Source organism: Gallus gallus, chromosome 2, assembly GCF_016699485.2.
Source record: "Gallus gallus isolate bGalGal1 chromosome 2, bGalGal1.mat.broiler.GRCg7b, whole genome shotgun sequence".
NCBI classification, from domain to species: domain Eukaryota; kingdom Metazoa; phylum Chordata; class Aves; order Galliformes; family Phasianidae; genus Gallus; species Gallus gallus.
The window spans coordinates 34443386-34463484 of NC_052533.1; the positions used below are offsets into that span (position 1 = coordinate 34443386).

The 20099-nt window shown below is 35.6% G+C and overlaps 1 protein-coding gene across 4 annotated transcripts in view; it reads left to right on the forward strand.

Annotated features, from left to right (window-relative positions):
* Positions 1-20099, forward strand: part of PLCL2 (phospholipase C like 2) — a 104930-nt gene that overhangs the window by 19984 nt on the left and 64847 nt on the right. The gene's annotated exons all lie outside the window — the stretch shown is intronic.

Here is a 20099-nt window from a genome sequence, read left to right on the forward strand (position 1 = left end):
CTTCTCTCCCAGAATACATGCCTTTCCTCGCATGTGTATGGTTTAGGGTTTCTCTGCACGTGTATTTTGATGTTAATAACAAAACTTAAGGCTAGCATGTATTTTCCCATCTACCAAAAAAAGCCACCAACAGACCATGGTGATCTGGGTAAGGATGCTAATTCACTCCTCCCAGTGACAGAGCGTGAAAATCTTCATGACTTTTCTGAAGTACTGAGTTTAATTTTAATAGAGAAGGACTTTGATCATTTCTCACTTTCATCTCATATTCTTCCCATCACGTCAAACTTCCGTATGATTTCAGCAAATGTATGTCAGCTTTTAGGAATTATCTAGGATGTGTGGGTCAGAAAGTCTGATAAGATACTAGCATTTTAGTAACGTTTGAAAGCAGTTAATTGCTCCTTAGCTATTAAAAACTCATCTTGAATTCAAAGAGAATGTGCTGTGGTTTGCAAAGTACAGTACTCATGTGTTTGGGAAAAAACTGTCTTTCACACAAAAACTGCTAAGAGATAAGCATAGTTGTTGTTTCATTGGTCAAAGTACTTCGATTTCTTCTATCATACAGGTAATTAGCCTAGGAGGAGTCAGTTTGAGAAAGGGTCCTAGATTTGATATCATTTGTTATTCTTTTTCCATAGGTAGATATTTAGAACAGGTCCTTAAATCAACCGCTCTTGAAAACCCTTGTGTAGTTTTGTTTCTGTAAAATCTAGTTTTAGACGGTTGATTTAGTACAATTTACAAATAAAGCTTTAAATCATTGTCTTTGTATAAAGAAAATCAATGATGTTTGATTCTCACAGTTGTTCCTCGATGTATGTGGGGTTTTAAAAATCTCAAGTATTAAATGCTTGCAGGAAATGTGAAGCTTGACATTAAGTGTTTGCCTGTAACTGACTGCTTTGGCACAAATAGGTGCAATTTTGTACATGAATGGTTTTGAATTAAGTGAAAGATCACCAAGTGCTAAATTAGCACTAATTAAGTTGGCATACATCTATTACTATTTTCTGTAGCCATCAGCAGATTGCCAGCTAACGTGCACATTGGTGTGTGAATGTACATCTTTCATTCTCCAGTGTTTCTTTGAGTATTTTACAAAACAACTCAGTGCTAATTTTACTTATTTTTTGCACAGCTCCATGTGTGAGTGTCCCAGGTTCTTGTAGGCACAGAGGAATTGGAAAGAAATCCCTTTTGCTATCGAAGCACTTACACACTGGTTTGCTATAGAGTGTAGCAGCTTTGCTTATAGGGGCTGAACAGGGCCAACAGGTCATCAGAAAGGCTGAGAAACAGACAGCAGCAGACTGAACCTTTATGGATGGAAAAATACATTCCTGAGCTTGGCATTGAGTTTGCTACTGCCAGAAATACCCATGAGTTGTCTGTACTGAAACACGTTAAGGAGAAAAGGTTAAAAAGAAGCACAGCGTTAACACTATGAAGAAGAAGAGGCAGTGCCAAGATTTGGATTTATCCCCTGGCTGCTTTTCTCTCTAGCTGCAGTATTGCAGAAGATGAAATGTCAGTTGTAGACCATGTTTCATTCACACAGTATAGAAGTTGCAGAGAAAGGATTGCTGTGCAAACATCAACTGCCAAACACGTTTTGGTCAGCTGTTACTGAAATGCCAAATAGTTGGGTTTTCTGTTAGCATGTTGTTAAGGAAAACTTAGCCCTATTAAACTTGATGACTTCAGACAAGAATGCTAAACTACTCTTGTTTTAAGATTTAGGAATAGAAGAGTACCTGAACTGTTAATGTTGGGACAAATCTATTTTACTATTAAAAAAAAAAAATGAAATAAGCACATTTATGCGGTTTTGCTGTTGGTTTTCCTTGACATTATTATTATACTCTGTTGCTGTAGTTTAACATACAAAACATGCCCCAGTGAAATAGAATGTAAGAACATACCAGTTCTTAATTGGTACTAATCTAGAAGTCGGGGAGTGGTGGTGCTGGAGAATAAAGGCATTTTAAAGAGCTTATGTTCTTTCTGCCAGATTCTAGTACTGGTACTGTGTTCTCAGTCTTACAAGAGGAAAGTAGGTTTTTTTTTTTTAGTGTTTTAAAGTTTATGAAAAAGATAGTGTTTAATAGAAGAAGGATCAAATGGGGTGTGAAATGATGCAGAAAGTTAAAGAGCCAATTGGATTTTTTTTTGTTTAAAATGAAAAGGCCAAACCGTATCAACATAGCATTTTGCACTCACTGAAGTAGAAGTAAGGAGTTGTTACATAGCTCATAAAAAATACAATACTGCAAGGGTTGTACCAGTAAAAGTAAAAAATTAACTTCCTGTGTTTTATTGGAAGATTTTTTTTCCTGTGCTTTTCTCAAACTAAGACTTGACCTGAAAGGTAGTGCTTACTGGTTCAAAGTAATGAGTTAAATGTCACTCTGCTTTCCACTGCCTAGACTGATGTGACGCTGAGTAGCTGCCTCCTGCCATTCCTCATGTTGTACCTATGTGTGGATGGAAACTCGTCTAGATTTTGTGGTCAACCAAACAGCGCTGCCTTTTTGATTTCAAGTCAGGAACAGAAAGTTGCAAATGAATTTCAGTATTTTGATTTCACAGAAAATTACATGAGCAAAACGTTCTCTTTAAATGACAGGAACGTGTCATTTGAGGACACTTGAAATGAAAAATGTGACTTGTCCATTTCATCTGAACTTTTATCACAGAGCTTGCAGTATTCTGGAGGACCAATTTGTTAACAAGATGCAGGAAAATAATAGGAAAATCACCCAAGCTAAAAGAGAAATGCACGATTTTTTAATTTGTGTGGATTATTTTGTAAAAATAAGATACCAGAAATATACGAGTATATACAAATATGCCTTCAGAATCATTTTATAGACAGATTTCTACTCTTGTAGACAGTAATATGTCTCATTAGTGACGTAACTTCCCTAATGTTGTTTTCTCTTGTCTCAATAGAAATGTTCCCTTTTGAAAAAAAATAAATTACAGATGTCTTTATCTTCTTTAGTTCCAGAATTACTCAGTTAAGATACACATGTCCAGAACCACTGATTATTAGTGAGTACTCCAAGGAATAGAAGTTCCAGCGGTTCCTCTTTCCCATTTCTAAATGTGTTTGAGCAGCACCATGCTAATGTTAGTGCATTTACCTCACAAGGGACTTCTGTGCTGGGAAAGCGCTATTATCTCTGTTCTGTGAACACAGTTTCTAGAAACTGAGTTTCAGTCTGCTATTGGGTTGTTTTCCAGTAAAAAGTGGCCCAAGGGTTATTTTGGGCACTGTATGAAATACTGCTAACAAGTCATCACCTCCTCCCTTTCTTTCCCTCCTTCCCTTCTGAAGACATCTTCAGGCTGCCTCTGCCTTTTCCTCCAATTCCATCACCTTCCAGGTCAAGCAGAAATGTTTTTCTGTCTTCATCAGCCTGCATAAAATCTGAGATACTTAATTTCTACCTCTGAGTCTCCCATCTTTTTACTTTTCATCGAATCATGGTTAATTTCTTGATTTCTACTCTGAGAATCTTATTTGATTTCTTAATAGAAGTAAACATAAAAAATGAAAATGATGTTTGCCATCTTTCTCACCAGTGCCATTTGTTTTCCTCTGGTTGTCCTCATTGTGCTCCTTGCTGTAGTGATAAAATACCTTCTTGCTGCTCACGCTTCTCCATGGATCATTTTGCTTTCAATTTATTTATGACTTCCCCTGGTTTTACCACTCCCAGTGGAATACCTTCAAGGACTCTTGCCTCTAGTTATGAATGCTATCCTTATTCTCTCTGTGATGTTCATTTTCTGTGCCCTGTCAGCAATGAGAAGGAGTATACCTGTACAAGAGTTGATACCAAAGGATCTGGTAGCTCATTATTCAATAAAATTCCTGACTTTGTAAGACATGTTTTTGCCTATTTCTTGTTTATCAGTTTATAGAATACAAAAGAAACCCTATGGACTCTTGATTTATTTTTGGAAAGTCTGTGATTGACAGTTTCTAATTACTGTGTTCACGTGCTTCTCCTAACCGTGGGTCTATACTCACTGTCACAACATACAGTGGTGCAGTTTTGCATCCACTTCTATTCAAAACCTGGAAGATAGAATACAGGCTATATCTCTTTCTACTGCTGGCCTTTATGAATTAGCAAAATGTGTGCAAATAGTTGTAATCTCTCACCCAAGAGCAGAATAAATTTGCAGAGATAATTCTGTAGTCAGTATGCTTGCAGTAACTGTTAGCATTTACTTAGGCTGTATAGCATGGCAGCTAGAAATGGGAGTATGTAACGAACAGAGATTAGTTAATTACAATGCAGCAGCTTGCACTGGTTGTAAATAATGATGGGCACAGAATGCAGCTCTAACATTAGCAGCTTGGTTTTGTAATGTGTTTATGTAAGTATACTGTCAAGGTTTTTTAATTTAGTGAAGCTGCAAAAATATTTGTATTTGCCCTATTGGCATCTCAGTTTTCTTGTTTTTTTTTTCTTTTTTTTTTTTTCCCCCTTGTTTTTTCTTTTTTTTTCCCTTTCATTGTAGATATACTTAAAATTGCAAGTATGACTTGAAGGCACTCTTATTATGTTAATCTATATAACAGATAAGGCATTGTTTTGAAAGTTATCCCTGCAGCTCGTATCAAATATCCTGCCTGCCTTGCTATGAACCTTGAAAGTGGAGAATTCTGGTGTTATCTATGAGTTGCTCTCAGTAATGTGGACATGAATTTTACAAGGTAGTATACAAGATAATGATAGAAAAATGGGTAGGAAATTGGTTCTCAAGTTCCCAAGTATAAATGAATGAATTTTAATCAGTGTAGCCCATTGCGATTAAGGTCTGTTGTAGAAATCTTCTCATTTAATACAGATACTCAAGTATCTTCATTAAAAATTAGAACTTGAAGTTCAGTTTTGATCTGGTGTTAGTTTTTTAAAGATATGTCAGGATAAGTCTAATCGTTTGCAATATGTTGTGATGGATCACATTTTGTTGCATCCTTTTGGATGGTGTTATCTGAGTGAATGTTTTTGCTAATGTAAATATATTCCCAAAGATGAGTCTGCATTTTTTTTTTTATGTTACAAGAGAGAAAGATCCTGTTAAACATGGAATATTGATACTGATGTTCTTCTTCAGAAATTTTTGTGGCCTTAGAGAGGGTGAAAATAGGGCCCTTTTTGGCCCTACAGCTGAGGAAATGTCAGAACTTGGAACTTGTTGCCAGAAGAAGCAGTGAAGGCTGTTCACTTTGCCACATTCAAGAAGTAATTCAAAGTAAATTATTTTCTAGATTTTCAGAATAATGCCTTCATTTGGACATTAATTTTAAAGGGAAGAAATAAATCTCAGTTAGTGATAATTAGATGGGAAAGTTGAAAGCATTTCATAGTGTGATGATGTAAGTTTTGGCTTCAGGTTTTATTTTTCAGAAGCATTTGAAAGGCACAAACACGTAAGAGGGTTCTGTACACTTTTATGTGCAGTGGAATAGACAGAAATTAATAGAAGACAATATAGACAATGTAATGAATCTGTTACTAGCTGATAAGAATCCAGTATTTTGAGTCAGATTTTTTTTCCCTGATAATGATTAAACTTGGGAGTAATAATGCTTGATTATTTGTTAAGGGACTCATGCTGAATTGTTGCTGAAGTTGTTTGGAAAAAAATCAAAGCATGTAATTGGTTTAATATATCTCGTTATCTATCAAGAGTGATCAAACCTCAAATGTGTCATTTTCTGCCTTGAATAAATAGCACTAATTCTTAGATGTGTAGTGTTAATTTATTCTTCGAATTGTCATGTCATCAGTTTTTAATATTTTAATTCTTAGCGAACCACAATTCTTTAAAACTCATGAATGACTCAATGTAGCGGTAAGACAAAACATGCCTCCAAAACTGCCCTTGTAAATTAGAAGTAATGGTATAAAATCCAAATTGCATGAACATTCAAATTAGTCCAATGATTTACAAAACCGCACTTGCTTCTTGTTTTATAACAACAAAAACCCTACCAAAAATATGAGACGTAAGTAACTGCAGCATGGTAGCTTTCTGAGCTTTCTGTAATCCAGAGAAAATTCTGATATTCATAATCAATTCCACAGTCCAAGGGAAAAAGGATATGCTTTATTTATAGGATGATGTGCCATGAGGATATTCTGGGGCTGATGAGAGATTTCTGATTACCATCTGCTGCAACTACTCAAGTTTCAGAGTGGATTAACTACGTATACCGAGTCCGTAAGATCCTAAATCCAGCTGTAGACTGTTTATCAGTAGTGGTAGTCTATGTAAAATCTTCTTGGGTGAAATGTCTGGGTTCTTGTCTACAGAAGGAGTATCTTGGCACCTGGAAGCAGCAGTGTTAAATAGCTTCTCAGTCAAACCACAGGCTTTTGTTGGAACTCATTAAATGCATCTTTTCCATTTTGGTGAAAATGAAATTGGAAATTGAATCTGCTGGGTCTAAAGGTGAGACAGTGGTCAAAAGTGCTTTGCAGAAGTTTGCCAGATCAGCAGCCATGGTTTTACAGGCTTAAAAATGAAGGAAGATGAAGGTAGAACACACTTTACTTAAAAATCTACATCTAAGACATGATTCAGTGCGGATTTTAAGTTTCTTCAACGCTCTTGACTTCTCTCTATCTTTCTGCTTAGGAACACGAGGTTTTCCATGGGCAGGAGAAGACGTGAGGCTTAGTTTTCTAAATATGCAACAACAACTGGAGAATTATCCTGTTATATCCCACTCTTTAAGAGACAGCTGTATAGGAAGTTATAGATATGCCATTGATTAATGGCTCATGATGAACAGCTTAATTTTGCCCACTCTTTCTAGTTAGAAGTACTATTTTCAGTCTCCTCCTCACATCAACTCTTAGGAAAGCTGCTGGAATAAAATCATGTTAACAGTTGGTAATGGGTAAAGGCAGGCAAATAGGTGAACATTTAAACTGTTTGCATAATCCATGTTCTTAAAGTTAGTTAAAAAATATACATCGACTTTTCTGTTTTGAAAGCAAGAAACATGGTAACTTCAACAAGAATTAATTAATTAAATATTATATATATTTAGGAGAATGTCAAGACTTTATGCAGCTTCTGTTGTGCTTCAGTTGTCAGCTATGTTAATCTGACATAATTTCCCTGCTTGGCTACTTCCATGGGATGTATAGATGTCTGTTTTCTCTCTTAGGGAGACTTTTTACTATTGGAATAGAACAGTAATGTAACTCTGATCCTTGTGATGTTCTATAGTCATTTCCTAAACCATAATCCCCAACTGTAGCCTAATTGAAGTAGTTTCTCGCATAGGTTTTTCCTTCTTGCAGTCTACTGAATCCTTACTAAACTCCTCATGCCTGTTTTTTCTATTAGTTGAACCCCGTAGCCTGAAAAGGGAGCAGGGAAAGTTTTTAATCTATTCTTAAAACAGCTGCAAAACGAAAGAGAATAAACTGTACTTAAACTGTTTCTGGCCCAGTGCTTTTCCAAGCTAATTTTAGTAAACACATGTTTTGTAAAGGCTGTAAACTTAAAATACATGTTCTGAGAGCTGTCTTTTTCTTTGCAATTTTTATTGCAGTGGTTGATTAATTAATGTTTGTGGTACGATCAATAGCCCTGTGAATGGTAGTTAGAAGGCTCTTGTGGGTTGAGGACTTGGCAAATACTTTTAAATGAAAAACACTAGCTAGTTTTTGCAAAATGGGTGGAAATTTTCCTGGCAAGCTATAGTAGCATTAACAGAAGAAGAAACACATCCTTGCTGCTGACTAAAGAACTTGCTTTCTACCTTAGTGTTATCACTGAATTAATAAATAAAAGATTGTATTGTCCTCTTTGTTGCTGAGGAGCAATTGCTTTACAATACTGGAAAGCATAAAGTGTTGGAATTTCGTAAGTCAGGCAGTACTGTGGTCGGGAAATGATTAATAATTTGGGGTTTTTCCTTCGTGATTATTAGGATGTATACTGCCCTACTATGAAAATCTTGTGGTGTCTGCAAGGAGGAAAACGCCACGAAGTAAAACTCATCCAATATTAAGGTAAATTTCCTAGAGAGTTTAATGAGGAAGACAATGGAGACTGTGAACCACAGGGTCAGTTAAATATTTTCCAGAAATTGTTGGAACTAGATGGTCTTAGTCTAATTTCAGGGCTGCTGAGACAATTTATGCTTAGTTGCCCAGCAGTGAAAATCCAGAGTGCTGTATTTTAGGTTAGAGTGGCTAAAGGAAGTTCTGAAACAAAGTTATGTAAGCTACTTAAAAGTTGTAGAACTGAGTGTTATATTCCTGGGGTTCTGTAAATCAGAACATAATTAGTTTCTCATAAGACTGATTAAGTGTGACAAGCCATGGCCAAGTGGAGTGGGAAGAGTTCAGTGTAATGAAGTATTGAAGTTGCTAGTATCTGTAGACATTTTATAATGTTATATGGATAAGACAGTTTGCTTTTATTTTCCAAGAAAAATAGCAAGTGCGATATTGTGGTAGGTCTTTCTCCTAAAAGAATCAGTGTTCTTCTTTCATTATTTCCATGGACTTTTTCCTGTAGATTTTATGAGATTTTGTTCTTGGTGTGAGGCCTTCAGATGGGAAATTTCATGCAACTCATAATTTGTCAGTCTGAGAAGATAGATTTTTGGACTGCAGGTAAAGTGTATTTCAATATAAAATAGAAAACATAATAACTTGTTACTGAAGCGCCTTTAGATCAGCTATTTTGTGTTCAAAAGCAAAAGTATATTGAGATGTATGTATGTGTTTGTATATGTGTACATTATGTAAATGTACACAAGAATATATGTTAACACTGTCACCTTAAGGTTTCAATACAGTGTTACTACTCTGAAATAAAACCTGGCAGGGAATAGGGTTACCATAGTTGCATTCTGGGTGGGATGCACTCACACAGAGTTTAGAAAAATTACAATAAAAATCAGTTAAATGAATTGGATTAAAAAGAAAAGTGTATCATGCTATTCTCAGTAGGTCTTTGATATGTGGTGTTAGGGACATTACATTATTTACTTGTCTTTGAGGGAGCACGGCAACCTGTAATACAGCCAGCAAATCCACCCAGCTCTCATCTCGCATTTATTTCTGTGCTCTAAATACCACCCATGCTTTCTCCCAAAATACTTTATTCAGTCTGCAGTATGACTGAAAGCCATACTTTCAGTCACTGGTGCAAACACTCAAACTTGTCTTTCTTCATTAGTGAAATAGTTGAACTACTCTGCCAGAAAAAGAGATTATGCCTTCAAACTGCCCATAATCTACAGGCCTGGGTAATTATTTTTGCTAAATCTAAGTTCTGAAAAATTGGCTTGAACTCTGTTTTGATTAAGTTTTGAAAGCCTATTGCCCAGAAATCAGGGCACTTTTACATCTGCCAAATTTTATGCAAAGTTACTGTTAATTTTAGATGTAAGCATATATTTTTATCATAGATGCGATCGAGAGCAAAGCACACATCAGTAGGGACACAGTTTCTTCTCAGAGTCAAAACTATGAAGGATGACTATACTCCCTTCCTCTTTATTGTTACTTGTTTGTGTGGTTGCATGTATGAACATACACACACCCAGAAACCCCTACATTTTCTGCCTTCTTTCCCAAGCAGAATCATTACTGTTCCATTATACTTCTCTATTACATAGAACATGATATATTATGGATGAGAGTCATTGCTTGTTCCTGCTGTAGAAGCAAGTCCTTTTACTTTTCTATTTCAGAAATTTAAGCCTCTGCTGAAGTGTTTTGGACTCAAGTAAGATGTGAATAAGAGATTATTTTAATATTGAAAGTAAAAAGAAAGCCAGAGAACTCTTTAGAAAAAAAAAAACTTAAAAAAACCCATAAAAACAAAACCCAACATATTACTACTTTGAATGAGATGGAAACTTTGAGGGACAAGTCTTCACTCTTTAATGTAATAAATATATATATATGTTTTAATACCTAATATTGGAAACTGTAACAATCAGTTTTTCCTCTACTACCAGTTTGCTAAAGATGTATAGGGTCAGCTATTTCGAAACTGCTTCCAGAACTGTGCTTTTTTCTATCTGCCGAACTAAACTCTGAAAATTATGCCAAAATTCTTGCTGATGGTCTCAGTGGGTTTTGGTGAAAGGTTTTATAAACAAAAGAACTCAAGTACATTTTTCTAGTGAACTAATGGTGTCTGCTATAAATGACTTTTTCTCAATACTACAGGCTTGCTTGGCTAGTCTCCTTCCAAAAACAGGACATAAAGAGAATATACTGTTCTGTGTAATCTTAGCAAAAGGCTTTTAAAGTTAGCTAAATATAAAGCTGTGATTCTACTAGAGAACAGTGCAAATTAGTTTGAAACACGGGTGCCTCTGGTGAAGTAAACAAATCAGGACGTTCTGTATGGCAGCATGGCTTCCTGTATAAGCACTGCAGTATGTTTGATAAATGGGAAAACACACTTTTGTACTGTATTTTCTTCAAGTATGTAGTCTTTTCTGACATATAGAAGCAATCATTTGGTTTTTACAAAGCCAGGAGGAGGCTGGTCTTCTGTATGCTCTTCCTGTCTGGAATGCTCAGACAATGGAAAATTCATTTGATGTTTTTTTTTTTTTAGCATTCTAGGATGTTAAGTAAACCCTTAAGAAGATTTTTTTTTTTTTTTTAATTTAAATGATAGCTGGAATGTATTTCTTGTATAATGTGTTTTGCCCTTAATGGTTGTGAGAAAGATCACACCTCCTTAGTTACCTGAAAAAAATCATAGCTGAAAGACCAGGAAGTATACAATGAACTCATTACCCTGATAAGGAAACTTGATCCAGAGATTATCACAACTACTTATTAAAATTAATTATGTTTATATGATAAGGGTTGATAGAAGTTAGTTATATTTATATGATAACATCACTTTTCTAGGCAAGTTTCTTGAGGATGTGATTTGCTGCACCTACCTGCCACTAGCTGATTTTGCCAGACAAGACTAGACGATAGAGGTCTCAGACACAGTTTAGTTTCTGTAAATTTCGTGAACATTTACAGCTGGGCGAAGAAACACAGCACTGTTTATCCTTCATTACAATAGGACAGGGCAAGTATAATCACTATCTGTTTTTGTTGTTTGTGATGTACTGAGCAGGCAACATATATGCCACCATATGACATGAAAGGAAGAGATGTAGAACAAGGTACTTTGACAGTATTGGTGTCTAGATGAAACAGCCAAGAGCATATAATATTTTAATCAAGAGTAGCTTTAAGGTATGAAAAGTAGTCTTAAGTAGGTCTTTTATAACTGTTTCAGTAGAATACAGTTATGCAATGGTGGAATGTTGTGCTGAACAAGCCTCTCCATGTCTTAATTCTCCAGAATCCAAGTACCTTTCTTCCCCTGTGGAAAATCCACATGCATTAATGTAGCCAACTGAATGTTTGATAGTTTAGTGAAGCATTGGTAAATATAACTTCTAATAAGGAATAATTAAGTCACTCTTCATTGTAAGTATTAATCACCTTGCTTCCCCTCGCTGCCTCTTGCAGTGGTGAACCCTGAGCAGGAAGCAGCTTAGTGCTGTTAGCACTTTGCATTTGTTTATGTGGTTTAGGGGAAGAACAAACGATATTAACACTGCCCTTATTTAGTTGGAAGATGCGCACTAAGTCACAGAATGCTTATTCTCTCATAGTTACCTTAGCTCCTGAAATGTTTTTTATTTGTTCTGTGGACATCCATAACCATCTATAAGTAGAAATTGTAGAAAGCAGTCTAATTTATTTGATTTAAGAAAAATATGGACTTGTGCATCCTTATTTACTTCTTGACACACAGTGCATGTTTAAAGCTAGTAGCTGTAAAGTTTGGTTTCATAACATACTTCAGTGGACTTTGCTTGGAAAATTAGGAATTTAGACCAGACTTCCTTATTGTACTCTAATTTTAATAAAATAAGAAAATCAGAACTAGATATGCTAGCAATATAATTACCAAATGGTGAATAATATTATTGAATAAGAATATAATAAAAAAGGTGTAATGATGTTGTGTAATAAAGTAAGGATCATCCATTCTTATGGGAAATGTCATTCTTCAAAGGGAACCAAATGAATTAGTCAAGTTCCGTAAACTAGTTTGTGGTTACAGAAGTCATTTATCTAAACACTGTCTTTAGAAAGCAGCAACAAAAAAAATAGATTACCAGGTGAATGTTATGACCATAACAAGCTACGAGGCTTCTGTAAATACTAGCCTGCTGTGGCAACATACAAAGAAACCAAGGCAAAACATATTAAAAAATACTACTAATCTCTGTTGCTATGTGTTAGGGAGCTGTTGGGGAAGTAAAGAATATGATTGAACCCCTTGTCTTTTATACTCCTGAATCTTATCTCTATATTCTCCATACTATTTATCATTCTTTATCTGCTGACAGCAAATGAGCCTGTCCATTTTCCTCAGACTTTGGACTACATACAATATTTATAGTGTGTTAAAACAAATCAGTGCCATACGCTGAGTTAGAGATGCTGTGTGAATTTGGAACATTTTACTGACACTTAAAGTCTTTGGATGTGAAACATCCAACAAGTTAACCATTGTTTACCTTTTGATTTCAGCTGTTCAGTTTGTTTCTGGAACCAGCCAAGGACAGATGTGTGTGCAGTCTCGCTATTTGCATTAGTTTCCATCCACTTACTCATTTTTATGACTTCTCCAAACTGGAGGATTCACAGAGTGTGAAGTCTGTCTGTTCTTTTTAAGGAGTCTTGTATTGCTAGTGTGTATGTTGTTCAGTTGTATGTGTGACAAAAAGGGTGAGTATGGCAGACCTCCTGTTTTATAAAGTTCTGTATATACATGACGTGTGTTTTTGAATGCAGAATTCACTTTAATCTCAAGCAGAATTGTAGTCCTATTAGTATATAGCGTAGAACTTCAGGAAAGTTGACCGTGTAAACATTTCTTCTTAGCTGCCCAAGTTTTACAAACCAATGAGTAACGTACTTGCATAAATCCATAAAATACGTTTGTTTTCTCTGTATATCATTTTTGCAATGTGGCTTATGGGAGGAAAACTAGTATGGTAATTCTATAAGTGTAGTACATTTGCAACAGTACAGGTAAATGCAATGGAAAATTTTGGTTATGCTTTCACGTATCTTGAAATAAAACATTATTATTACGATATTGCCTCAGGAACTGTCGATTAGTTAGGAACTAAATTACCTTTCAGGGTTGCAGTCCTGTAAGATTTCCCTGAGGCTGAAGATACTCAGAAATACCTTGTGTAGGAAGTGATGATGATGTCAGATTAGTCATTTTGTGTTGCCTGACCTCCAGCACCTCCTTAAAAGAGTGACTGATTTTTGCCAGGAGCCAAGAAAATAGATAGTTTAAAGAGGTTTGATGGAAGCAACTGAAAACTGGACTCCAACAATCAATATCTGCTCCAGAAAGTTTTGGGGAAATGCAGTAACCATGTTTCATAGCATCAGGAGGTTATTTACTTGTATATGGGATGATAATTACTAGTGGGAAGGGAAGTGTTGCCAGTTGATTGATCCAGCTTACAGAATTCTAACCAGTTTATTGCATTGAAAATCCTGTTATGGGTTAAAGGAACACCTTCTGTGCAAAGTCACCAATATGTTGACAGTGAAGATAAAATCTTAGCAGTTTCATGACAGAATTATTAGTCTGTTTTGGACAGTAACACAGTTCAAATTATGTGTTGTTGAAGTCTTTACACACGGTTTCTAGTATCTACCCTGTTCCCTGATGTACTGGTCACATTTCCACTGCCCCTGTGGGTGGATGCTGGAGTCAGTGGTTTCAGTTAGGATTGAGGGCAAGTGTCAAGGTAAGTTGTCAAACTTTTGAGCCCTTCTTCAGGGAAAGTATGCTGTTGGTATTCTTTTCCTACTTGCGCTGGGATCTGTGTGGGATCATTGTTATTTGTTAGCATGCTTAGCATCTTGTTCTTTCTTCATTGGTTTGCACTTTCTTCATAAGTTCATATTTGTTCTGTTTAGCCTTAAATCTTTTCTTACCTATATTCCAAGGTTGCATTTATTTGGTGAACACTGACTCCTGTGAGTTACTGCACATATTTCCAAGGCTCCTGCCATCATCCCGTGTTGATGATCTGTGCTGTGGTTTTGTTCTAAGGTCATAGGCTCTTTTTTTCTACACGAGCTGTCTAGTTGTTATTACTTTGTTCTCTGTGAGAATAAATGGTGTTTCATTGTACAGCTGACCAAGATCTAAAACAATGTAGGGAGTGATCACCTGGTTATTAACTGTTGCAGCTAGACAGACCTGTCCAAGCAGGCCAAGGCAAGTCCAGACAAAACTTGAGGAACCTTGAGGTCTTTGGTATTATTTTAACAGGAAGCCTGTGACACTTCAGTTAACCTCTTACTCAACTGGATCCCCCCTAGGTAAATAAATACAGATTCACTGTATTAACACAAAGAACTGCGTTCTGAAATCTTGTGGTTTAATTTGTGTATTCTAATACAAAGTTGATGAAAGGTTGCCTTCATAAAATTGAATTTTCTGACTTTCTTCTGCCCTCTCACTGCTTGTCAGCTCCTGCCAAGGGCAGTGGGATGTATGACTTTGTTAAGATGTATTTTACAGTAGTAGTCTTGCTAGAAAAAGAGGATGAATAGTGCATAGCTGGTTTTAAGCACTTCAGGCAATACATGAATTTCCAACACTGAAAGAAACACCTGTTTACCACAGTAGGAATTTTGACATAGGCTAAGGTCATTTCTGAAACCTTTTCTGCTCTCTTAAAATTACCAGTATCTTCTGTGGGGAGACAGCAGGACATGCTCAGATGAGATAGACCTCTCTGTGGTTTCTTGCCTAGAGGAGATAACAAATCTCAGTCTCTGTAGCTGCAGTGAGCTTTGTTTTTGAAGAAGCAGATATTGGAGCAGGGCTTGATAAATAGATGTGATGCAACAAACTTGTTATTTATTTATTTATTTATTTATGTATCTTTCATTTATTTATTTATAAACAGAATCTGCAGGAGTTTTTGGCAACGCTCTAATGGCTGCCAAGGAGCTCTGAATGACAGGCAGTAATGGCAGGTGGCTTAGATGCTTATATCTCAGTGCTGTATGTCCTTCTCATTTAGGTGAAGACAGAATAAAGGGGAGAAGTTCTTTGGGCTGAAATTTTACTTGCCTCTGGAAGACGGGACGCTGCAGGATCTTTTCTCTGCTTTAGGATCAGTTACATCTGTCACAGAGTTAGTGACGGGTGGTCTCCAGTACAGTTGCATCTTGTTGGTTGATTGAGGGATCTGAGGAGGTCTGAACTCTTGATTTAAGCTGTTTTTGTAATCAGAATGGTATCTATTATTTTTTCTAACTATCTACTCTATTATCTGATCTACTAGAAGTCAAGAAATAAGTTCTAAAGTTAGGAGGAATGTATCTATAAAAGACACGCATAGATGATGTGATTGTTAGAATTATTTTCCTAGGAAACCATCTAAAACATAATATATGGTTCATTGGTAGCCCTGGAAACAGACTGTTCCTATCTCAGTCACTTTTTTCCTCATGAAAGTTTCTCAACCGTGATTTCCTTCTTGTAAATCTGCATCTTGCTTTTAAGATGTAGTTTTTATTGTAACTAAATGCTATTCTGAGAGGTTCAAATACTGTGGAAAGGAGAAGAGTAAAAGGATCTATGTAAACTGTAGTTTTTCTGCTGTATTTCTGTGCAGACCATTTAACAGAGGTTTCTGATGGTTGAGCTCCTTAGCACTCTGGAAATAATACTGGATGGGACCTACAGGAAATGAAGGTTATTTATAACAAATTACTGGGGTAAGAATGAATCCTTTATGATGTCGTGCGTACAACTGCAGCTGTTCTTAGAAAATGCTCAAATAAATAATCCTGTGCAGGAGGCCAGGCCCAAATTGCTGTTAATTTTTCCAAATCTGGAAAATTGTTACACTCTTTTATTGTACAGATCATTGTTTCTTCTTTCTACAAATTCAAAAAGCTTAAAAATGGAAATGTGTCTTATGCTGTGGGGGAAAAAAAATCCATCAAAGGATGGGGCTTTTTTGTTACCAGCAACTTTTAATTATCTATTTTCTACTTTTATTTCATTACAATTACAATTCAAACTAGTATTTAGTAGTATTTCATACTTACGATTTAAGAAAGGACAATCATTTATTTGTGTTGTTTCTCCCTCTTGTTCCACAAGTTTTTTTTTCTAATGTTTTTAAACAGTTTTGCCCTGTAGTACTGCAGTATGTAGTTCTCCAAAAAGATCTGTACTAAAATTGTGCTAAAGAGGAAGGAAACTTCTAGTAGCTAAGCTGCCTTTGTCCCTCTTGACAGTTAAAGAATCAAACCTGGAGTCAGAAGCATTTTTTCCTGTCATAAATGAGAGCTTACATAGCATGATGCTCCTGTAGAAAGGATAGCACACTAGTACCCCTTTTTCTTAGATAAGTCATTAACATGCTATGTCTGGGGAAGTAATCTGTTTCTCAGTCACTTCTTTGCTGCCAACCAACAAGATAACCATAAAATAATTTTTAAAACTCCCCTTTGAAGACTTAAGGCAGAAAAACCTGGTCAGCAGAAATATGTATTTTTAATAGATGATGGTGATTTGTGCAGTGTCTACTTCATAATGTAGCAAGTGGTTACATTTCAGGAGTGGATAGTACATTGCCTGGGATAATTCGCATCTACAGGTTCCTTTGTTTTGTTCAAATATAATGAGGTGTAGCTAGAATTGCCTGAATTTGCTGTGACTGTGAAAGTTTTTCCTTTATTTTCATTTTCTGTCCCTTTAATTACCCCTTAAAAGATAGGGTAAAATGCATTTCAGTTGAAGTTCCTTTATATGAACGTAGCTGTGTTCACTTTGGAAAATGGGATGTATACTGCAAACCAAAGGCAAAAGAGAAAGCCACTAGGGATGTTTTAGTATTTAAACAGGAAAATTGGACCATGTCATGTCCAATTCTGTTTCCAAAGAATACTTACTGTCTTGAGTCAAGATATGTAGGAAAAAAGACCACAATGAATCACATAGCTGATCATTCATGAAAGTACTAATGGTGTGTAAATTTCTTAATATTACCTGGTATATTGGCAGGTTTTCTTTACTGAATGCCTTGGACATTGTAGACTAAGTAATTACTTTGGCCTTTGTGCTCTCTTTGCCCCAAAAGCTCAGAAACTTTAGAACTATTTTGTTGGAATAGCTGTGCATGCAAAGCTCAAGGCAAAAAGTTGTAAAACTTTTCATTTCAAGGTGAATTCATAGATCAGTTGCGATTTTATGTGCAAAAATAACCATTTTTTCTTTAGATATCTTATACTTTGGTGAATGATTGTAGCAGAGTTGCAGCATAGAAAAAGTTACTGAAATAAGGTTTCAACATACATTAAATGAGAAGTTACAACACATCAGTGAAATAGTTATACTACTTATTGTTTGTTCTTTCCTTCTAAACTCTACTGACAGTTAAAATCCAGTGTTACAGAGCATTGGCCAGCCAGTTTGCTCTTTTTTATTTTTAAGTTTGGCACTTGAACGGTTGCCTTTATTCTAGGGGTTCAAATGTAAGTATTAATACTGAGGGCTTGTCTCCTTTGGACTAGATTTATTGGTATAGGTGACATATAGGGCAGCTCTATTTTTAGGGAAAAGGCAGACTAAGAGCAACCTTCTTTTCCTGGCATAATTTAACTATTAAGAGCGGTACGATTAGCAAACAAAAGAGACATTTGCAGATAAAGTTGTGTCTATTCTAGCACTTTTTTGGTACACAGGTGTCATTTACAGCTGAGGTTTTCATTATGTTTCAGTCAACTGTTCAGGCAAACTCTCAAAACTCTCCAGCACATATTGATTACTCTGTCTGTATATGCTTTATGTATGAAAGTGGTTACTGTGATTTATTTTCAGTTCTGAATGACACTAATAGTCTATTAACAATGAAGCAGGAAAATAAAACAGTTATTGCACAAATTCTTCAGTGCTGAAGTGGAATGTTTACATAATGTTGAAATGGTGAAATATAAAAAATGTTTGAATTTGTGATACGTCAAAGATTGAAAGTTCTTAAAAAATCAGTAAACACAAGAGAACATAATAATCAGTTGAAGGGAGGAAACTAGGAAAGTAAGGGGGAAGACTTTTTAGAGTGGATGAGCTCTATTTTTGTCTCTGGTAAATCAAACGAGCAAAACATCTCACCACGAAGTCACTTAAGCACTGTGAGGCTGTATTGTGGGCAGTTATAAGGTCAAGGTAAGGAAAACGAATGTGATTTCTAAGTATTATATAAATCATCTTCAATTTTATCTTGACCGCTGAAGACATGCTGTTTTTTTTTTGCCATTGGTTTAGGCAGATGTGCTGTCATGCTGGGACAGTGACCTAGTCTCAAAGGCCTTTGGGTTCACAAGGAACAGATACTAATTCCGTTAGAAGAAATTGAATGGGAGCATTGTTTTCTTCTCTGACTGGATTCAGTTTTTAGATGCAATTTAAGTTAAATTTTTGTGCTCTTCTGTGTAACTTTTTCAGTATTTGTCATGTGTAGAATATTCAGAATGCTCCATACAGTGTATTGAGATACCGTAGACAAATACCTTAATGAAAGATTGATGATATTTCCCTAGTATGTAGAAGTGATTTAAAAAAAAATGGAGTCCTATTTTCCTAGTTACCTTTTCCTCTGAAGAACACAATTATGGCATTGCTATATTTTCAGCATTACGAATACCGAGTATTAAATATAATGAGCTCTGAAAATTCAAAGTAGATTTATTTTTACCTGCCATGTTATCCTGATGTTTGAGTGCACGTTGGATGCATAGCCCTCCTCCACATCTAGAAGATGTATAAACTTGATTTTAAGACATTTGAAAGTCATGCATAGTTTCTCACCATTCTAAGTGCTAGAATTCTAACTTACGCTGAGAATTTGTGTTAAGATCATCATCTATTTGCTAAGATGCATCTGTTGTATGTGGGGTTTCAGACATCACTAGCTTCAGTGTATTTGCTCTTGACTCTTGTATCCTTTAACTGCTTGAAAATGTAGTGTAAAAAGCCTTTAAAATAGGAAAAGTCTGGAGGAAACTATTATGCCTGGAGATTTATACATGTTTAATTGCACTTGTTTGGTAAAGCATACAGGTGACTTAATACATTTGGTTTGCCAAAGCTATGAAAATCTAAAGAGCATATGTCTTGCTTATTGTTTGTTAGCTCAGGTTAAACAAATGCTTTATGGTATTTGTTTTTTGTAATTTCTCTTATGTGTCTTTCTGTCACGGGTATCCTCTATTAAATATTTACAGTTCAGTGTTGTTTTCTAAGTGATTGTAACTTATGAATAATTAAAGAACAGACTTAAGGGAGAAAAAGGCATTGCTGTAGTGTTCAGAATGAGAATTTCCTATAGTTGTTTGACAACTGTTACACGCATCTGAAAATCAACAAGGGAAACACATATCAGAAGCAGCAGTTAGCAAAGGTACTTGGGTTCATGTCTTCTCTGCTTGTGTAATCATTGAGCAATGGTAACATTCTGAATTAGGCAAAAAAAAATTAGAATGTTCTGCTTTAAAAATAGATAATTATAAAAGTTTAATTATAATAGGCTTCTAAGTAATACATCTGAAATGGCAACGCAGAAGAATTTGGAAGATAATCTTTTTTATCAAGCAATATTTTAATATTTTATCAACTTTTGTACTTAATACTGGATTATGTGCATGAACTGTTTATGGCATTGAAGAATTAATATTACTAATAGTCACTCTTCTACTCAATAAAAAGTAATTTGAGTTGTCTGAAACCACAGAAACAGAACAGCAGAGCTTGTGAAGTTCTGTTTTCTTCTTTAGAGCTATGTTATGAAATGTGTCCAAATGTAATTATTCAAGAAGCAGATTCGAAGACACTACTTATCAATTACTACAGTTAAGTAAATCAGTTGAAGAATAGGGAGCTCAGGGACATGATTTAGTGGAAGGTTGTTAAAGTTAGGGTAGTATGGTTAAGTTGAGGTTGGA